This window comes from Bubalus bubalis, chromosome 6, assembly GCF_019923935.1.
Source record: "Bubalus bubalis isolate 160015118507 breed Murrah chromosome 6, NDDB_SH_1, whole genome shotgun sequence".
Lineage (NCBI taxonomy): Eukaryota > Metazoa > Chordata > Mammalia > Artiodactyla > Bovidae > Bubalus > Bubalus bubalis.
Window position 1 is genome coordinate 61,315 of NC_059162.1, and position 7,626 is coordinate 68,940.

Here is a 7,626-nt window from a genome sequence, read left to right on the forward strand (position 1 = left end):
ACCTATACACGATGATATATTACTCAGCTATTAAAAAGAACACATTTGAATCAGTTCTAATGAGGTGGATGAAACTCAAGCCCATTATACAGAGTGAAGTAAGTCAGAAAGAAAAACACCAATACAGTATATTAATGCATATATATGGAATTTAGAAAGATGGTAATCATGACCCTATATGAGAGACAGCAAAAGAGACACAGATGTAAAGGACAGACTTTTGGACTATGTGGGAGAAGGTAAGGGTGGGATGGTTTGAAAGAATAGCATTGAAACATGTATAATACCGTAATACGTGAAATAGATGACCAATCCAAGTTTGATGCATGAAACATTGTCGGGGTCCAGCCCCAGCTGATCCAGGGTATTCGAAGCAGGGATGGCGTCGGCGAGGATCAGGATACAATAGCTTCAATTAGATATTAATTAGAGATGTAAAGAGTAATAGAATGAGGATAGCTCAGTAGGAAAATTCAGTGGAGAAAAGAGGCTGAGTAGCTTGGTTTACGCGGGAGATCAATAAAACTTCAAGACAAGAAGTTTGCACCACTTATGTAGGCTGCAGGCGTCCTTCCGTTCTCCCGAAGGAGAGGAGACACTGAGGCCTCCCCGGTTGGATCTTAGAAGCCCAGGCATAATTAGCAAGCATGGTGGGTTCCGCACTCCAGATGGAGACTCAGCCAGAATTTGAGAGAGAGAGCGACATGGGGAGACCATGTTTCGGTGAACAAGGCCTGCACTTTATTTTTCAAAGTAGTTTTTATACCTTAAGTTGTGCATAGAGGATAATGGGGGAAGTGGTGGAGTCATGCAAGGACAGCAGTTCCTGGTCCTAATCAAAGCCAGGCTTTCAAACTTATCATATGCAAAAGTTCAGGTGAATTACATCATCTTCTGGCCAGGAGGCCTGTTAACATTTTAAGAAACTTATTTTTCTCTAAAGGTGATTATTCCAAAGTCAGGCACTAGCCTCCAAAAAAGCATTGGACAAAGCTGCATTCCTATAGGGCAAAGGTGAGGTGGGCTCAATCAAGAAAAGAATTAACTCAAGGGTCCAAGGTTACAAACATTGAGGCTACTACTTACATTTCTATACACCCATTATATCAACCAATACACTGCCAAGGACACAGTAGGTAAGGAGTATGGAGACTTAGCAGCAAACATTGGCCCAATAAGTGAAAAACCCTTCACCAATACAATTTCTAATCAATCTTTTAACTACTCAAAGGAATCTGTGTTTAGACAGTTTAGAACATCTCCTGCCTCTCACAGTTGGGAGGCTCTGAACAATCACATGTGGCCGGAAAAACCTATTCAGGCAGGCTAGAGGATTTCCAAAGGAGTGTGTAGGTTGAAACACTGTCACACCCAGGAATTATTAACTGGAGCTGTAAGCTAACTCTTTTTTCAGAGAGAGGTAGTGGGGGACAGCCCCCTGTAAAGTCAGAGGTGTAGGTGAAAGCACAAAGCAGAAAGCAGGCAGACTCTGGTTTTGGGGGTAGATGCTTGAGAATTTCCAGGGGGACTCCTGAGGCTCGATCCCGCCTTTGCGTATGCCAAGCCTCCTTCCTCATGATCTTTGCCATGGGCGGAGCTCCTCACGCTGGCTCCTGGCAGTGATAGACTTCCAGTTGAGCTATTCCAGATCCTGAAAGATGATGCTGTGGAAAGTGCTGCACTCAATATGCAATATGCACTCAATATGCAATATGCCGGCTCCCGGCAAAACATGGCACTCAAAGCCACTGCACTGGGACAACCCTGAGGGATGGGATGGGGAGGGAGGTGGCAGAGGGGTTCAGGATGGGGGCCACATGTACACCCATGGCTGATTCATGTCAGTGTATGGCAAAAACCACTACAATATTGTAAAGTAATTAGCCTCCAATTAAAATTAATAAGTTAATTTTAAAAATAAATTAAAAAAATAAAAATCTGGGCAAGTAATAAAATTGTTACTAACTTGAAACTATTTTTAAGCAAATAAAAAAGCAAGTAGCAAAAATAATTTTAAAAATCAAAACTTTGTGGGCTTCTGATTCAATATAGCAGAATAGAAGGATGTGTGCTCATCTCCACCTGCAAGAGCACCAAAATCATAATTAGCTGTTGAACAACCATCGACAGAAGGACACTGGAACTCACCAAGAAAAGATACAATACATCCAAAGAAAAAGAAACTGCAACGATATGGCAATCATTGTAGAGGTCCAATCATGATAAAATCAAATTCCATACCCATGGGTGTGGGTGACTCACAAACTGGAGAACAATGATACCAACGAAGTTCTCCCACTGCTGTGAAGATTCTGAGCCCCACATCAGGCTTCCCAGCCTGAGGATCCAGGAAAAGTACTGGGAATCCCCAGGAAACCTGACCCTGAAGGCCAGCAGGATTTGATGACAGGACTTCCACAAGACTGAGGGAAACAGAGACTCCACTCTCCAAGGGCACAAACAAAACTTGTGTGCACCAAGACTCACAGAAAGGAGCAGTGCCCCCACTGTAGATTGAACCAGTCAGTTCAGTTCAGTTACTCAGTCGTGTCTGACTCTTGGCGACCCCATGAATCACAGCACGCCAGGCCTCCCTGTCCATCACCAACTCCCGGAGTTCACTCAGACTCACATCCATCGAGTCAGTGATGTCATCCAGCCCTCTCATCCTTTGTCATACGCTTCTCCTCCTGACCCCAATCCCTCCCAGCATCAGAGTCTTTTCCAATGAGTCAACTCTTCACATGAGGTGGCCAAAGTACTGGAGTTTCAGCTTTAGCATCATTCCTTCCAAAGAAATCCCAGGGTTGATCTTCAGAATGGACTGATTGGATCTCCTTGCAGTCCAAGGGAATCTCAAGAGTCTTCTCCAACACCACAGTTCAAAAGCATCAATTCTTCAGCGCTCAGCCTTCTTCACAGTCCAACTTTCACATCCATACACCACCACTGGAAAAACCATAGCCTTGACTAGACGGACCTTTGTCGGCAAAGTAATGTCTCTGTTTTTCAATATGCTATCTAGGTTGGTCATAACTTTTCTTCCAAGGAGTAAGCGTCTTTTAATTTCATGGCTGCAGTCACCATCTGCAGTGATTTTGGAGCCCAACAAAATAAAGTCTGACACTGTTTCCACTGTTTCTCCATTGATTTCCCATGAAGTGATGGGACCAGATGCCATGATCTTAGTTTTCTGAATGTTGAGTTTTAAGCCAAATTTTTCACTCTCCACTTTCACTTTCATCAAGAGGCTTTTTAGTTCCTCTTCACTTTCTGCCATAAGGGTGGTGTCATCTGCATATCTGAGGTTATTGATATTTCTCCCAGCAATCTTGATTCCAGCTTGTGCTTCTTCCAGCCCAGCATTTCTCATGATGTACTCTGCATATAAGTTAAATAAGCAGGGTGACAATATACAGCCTTGATGTACTCCTTTTCCTATTTGGAATCAGTCTGTTGTTCCATGTCCAGTTCTAACTGTTGCTTCCTGACCTGCATACAAATTTCTCAAGAGGCAGGTCAGCTGGTATTCCCATCTCTTTCAGAATTTTCCACAGTTTAATGCGATCCACACAGTCAAAGGCTTTGGCATAGTCAATAAAGCAGAAATAGATGTTTTTCTGGAACTCTCTTGCTTTTTCCATGATCTAGTGGATGTTGGCAATTTGGTCTCTAGTTCCTCTGCCTTTTCTAAAACCAGCTTGAACAACTGGAAGTTCATGGTTCATGTATTGCTGAAGCCTGGCTTGGAGAATTTTGAGCATTACTTTACTAGCGTGTGAGATGAGTGCGATTGTGCAGTAGTTTGAGCATTCTTAGGCATTGCCTTTCTTTGGGATTGGAATGAAAACTGACCTTTTCCAGTCCTGTGGCCACTGCTGAGTTTCCAAATTGCTGGCAAATTGAGTGCAGCACTTTCACAGCATCATCTTTCAGGATTTGATATAGCTCAACTGGAATTCCATCACCTCCACTAGCTTTGTTCATAGTGATGCTTTCTAAGGCCCACTTGACTTCACATTCCAGGATGTCTGGCTCTAGATCAGTGATCACACCATCGTGATTATCTGGGTCGTGAAGATTTTTTTGTACAGTTCTTCTGTGTATTCTTGCCACCTCTTCTTAATATCTTCTGCTTTTGTCAGACCAACCTGCTAATGTTGGAGGGTCTCCTGTGGAGGTGTGGGTCAGCAGTGGCTGCCACAGGGATGAAGGCACTGATGGCAGGAGTCCTGGAAGGTGTCCTTTGGTGTAAGTCCTCTTGGAGGTCACCTTTATCCCTACCATAGAGCCAGTAGACTCCATGGCTGCATCACCTCAGGCCAACAGGTTGGAGGGAAACACCTCCCATTAGCAGGCAACTGGATTAAAGCTTTACTGAGCACAGCCCTGCCCATCAGAGAAAGACCCAGTTTTCCCCACAGCCAGTCCTTCCCATCAGGAAACCTACACTGAGCCTCTAGCCTCATCTACCAGAGGGCAGATAGAAGAAGTAAGAAGAAACACAATCACACAGCACCTAGAATGAAAATCACATTCTAGAAAATTAGTCAGGACGAAAAAGCAGAAAGTTATGTTTCAGATGAAGGGACAAGACAAAACCCCAGAAAAATAACTAAATGAAGTGGAGATAGGTAAATTTCCAGAAAAAGAATTCAGAATAATGATAGTAAAGATGACCCAAGATCTGGGAAGATGAATGGAGGAGATGCAAGAAATGTTTACCAAAGACCTAGAATAATTAAAGAACAAACAAACATATGAACAATACATTAGAAGGAATCAATAGCAGAATAACTGAGGCAGAAGAATGGATAAGTGACCTGGAGAACAGAATGGTGGAAATCACTGCCTCAGAACAGAATATAGAAAAAAAATGAAGACAGCCTGAGAGACCTCTGGGACAACGTTAAACACACCAACATTCACGTTCTAGGGATCCTAAAAGGAAAAGAGGGAGAGAAAGGACCTAAGAAAATTATTTGAAGAGATGATAGTTGAAAACTTCCCCAGCATGGGAAAGGAAATAGTCAAGTTCAGGAAGTGCAAAGAATCCCAGGCAGGATAAACCTAAGGAGGAACACACAGAGACACATAGTAATCAAACTGACAAAAATTAAAGACAAAGATAAAATCTTAAAAGCAACAATGGAAAAACAATAACATACAAGGAACTCCCATAAGGTTATCAGCTGATATATCAATAAACTCTGCAAGGCAGAAGGGAATGGCATGATAAATTCAAAGTGATAAAAGGGAGGAACCTACAACCAAGAATACTCTACCCAGTACGACTCTCATTCAGATTTGACAGACAAATCAAAAGCTTTTGAGACAAGCAAAAGTTAAGAGAATGTGGCACCACCAAACCAGTTTTACAACAAATGCTAAAATAACTTCTCTAGGCAGGAAACAAAGAGAAGGAAAAGACCTACACAAAATAAGCCCAAAACAATTAACAAAATGGGAATAAGGTCATACATATCGATAATTACCTCAAATGTAAATGGATTAACCAAAAGACATAGACTGGCTGGGCAGATGGAAACATGTGCCTGTATGTACTTCAACTTAACACATCACTCTACTTAACCACCTAAACTGTATGTAATTATTTTATATTGTTAGATTAATCATGTTTTCATCATGACTTGCAATTGTAATTGTCTTTTTTTTGGGGGGGGGGGGTCTGGCTGTTGATGGTGAAAACTGATAAACATCTTTTACTATTGTGATTATGTAACTACTATTTGCTTAATACCATTGTATCATGATTGGTCAACAAAAAATAAACGAATTCTGTATCACTAAAACTACCATTTCGACGATCCAACAGATGTTCCAATGGATGATCCACTGGATTATCGAAAAAGCAAGAGAGTTCCAGAAAAACATCTACTTCTGTTTTATTGACTATGCCAAAGCCTCTGTCTGAGTAGAACACAACAAACTCTGGAAAATTCTTAAAGATATGGAAATACCAAACCAGCTTACCTACCTCTTGAGAAATCTGTATGCAGGTCAGGAAATAACAGTTAGAACTGGACATGGAACCACAGACTGGTTCCAAATAGGAAAAGGAATACATCAAGCCTGTGTATTTTCACCCTGCTTATTTAGCTTATATGCAGAGTACAACATGAGAAACGCTGGGCTGGATGAAGCACAAGCTAGAATCAAGATTGCCAGGAGAAATATCAATAACCTCAGATGTGCAAATGACCCCACCCTGATGGCAGAAAGTGAAAAAGAACTGAAGAGCCTCTTGATGACAGTGAAAGAGGAGAGTGAAAAAGTTGGCTTAAACTCAACATTCAGAAAACTAAGATCATGGCATCTGGTCCCATCACTTCATGGGAAATAGATGGGGAAACAGTAGAAACAGTGACAGACTTTATATTTTTGGACTCCAAAATCACTGCAGATGGTGACTGTAGCCATGAATTAAAAGATGCTTGCTCCTTGGAAGAAAAGCTATGACAAACCTAGACAGCATATTAAGAGGCAGAGACATTACTTTACCAACAAAGGTCCGTCTAGTCAAGTCTATGGTGTTTCCAGTAGTCATGTATGGATGTGAGAGTTGGACTATAAAGAAAGCTGAGCACTGAAGAATTGATGCTTTTGAACTGTGGTGTTGGAGAAGACTCTTGAGAGTCCATTGGACTGCAAGGAGATCCAACCTGTGCATCCTAAAGGAGATGAGTCCTGGGTGTTCATTGGAAGGACTGATGTTGAAGCTGAAACTCCAATACTTTGGCCACTTTATGCAAAGAACTCATTTGTAAAGACCCTGATGCTGGGAAAGATTTGAAGGCAGGAGGAGAAGGGGAAGACAGAGGATGAGATGGTTGGATGGCATCATTGACTCAATGGCCATGCGTTTGAGTAAACTCCCAGAGTTGGTGATGGACAGGGAGGCCTGGTGTGCTGTAGTCCATGGGGTCACAAAGAGTCAGACACGACTGAGTGACTGAACTGAACTGAACTGAAAACTACCATTTAATAGGAAAATTTGTAATCACTTCTTAATATCCAGATGCATATCACAATTATCTTGGAATTTTTTGAAAAACACAAATGCCCAGGAATTGCTTTTTTTCTCCAAAGCTCCGGATATGTTTCTAATGAGCAGCCATGTTTAAAAACAACTGGACTATATGATGATCTTTTACCTTTACCTAGTTAGTTTCACTTTTTCTATTTCATATTCAGTTCTCTCATTTCATTTAGTTTACATTTTCCAATTTCTCCATCTCTCTTGTTGTTGTTCTTTCTTAAGACTATCAGGCATAGCAGAAAAGCTTTTGTATACATTTATATATAGAATGTATAATATATATATTTTATAAGATGTATAAATTTTTGCCTAGCTAAAAATATTATGATGTTTTGATTCCACTTCTTTGACTTAGTATGAGTAGGATGCTAGATTTCTAATTTATATTCAGTCAAAACTTTGATATATTTCCATGTATGTTGGCATCTAGTATTATTGCTAAAATCTAGAAAGTTTATTATCTTAGTGATTAAAAAAATTGAATGAGGTTTGAAACTTCTAATCCAATTCTGAGAATATAAAGAAATACCATACTGTAAAAAAAAAAAAAAAAGTATTAACATGTG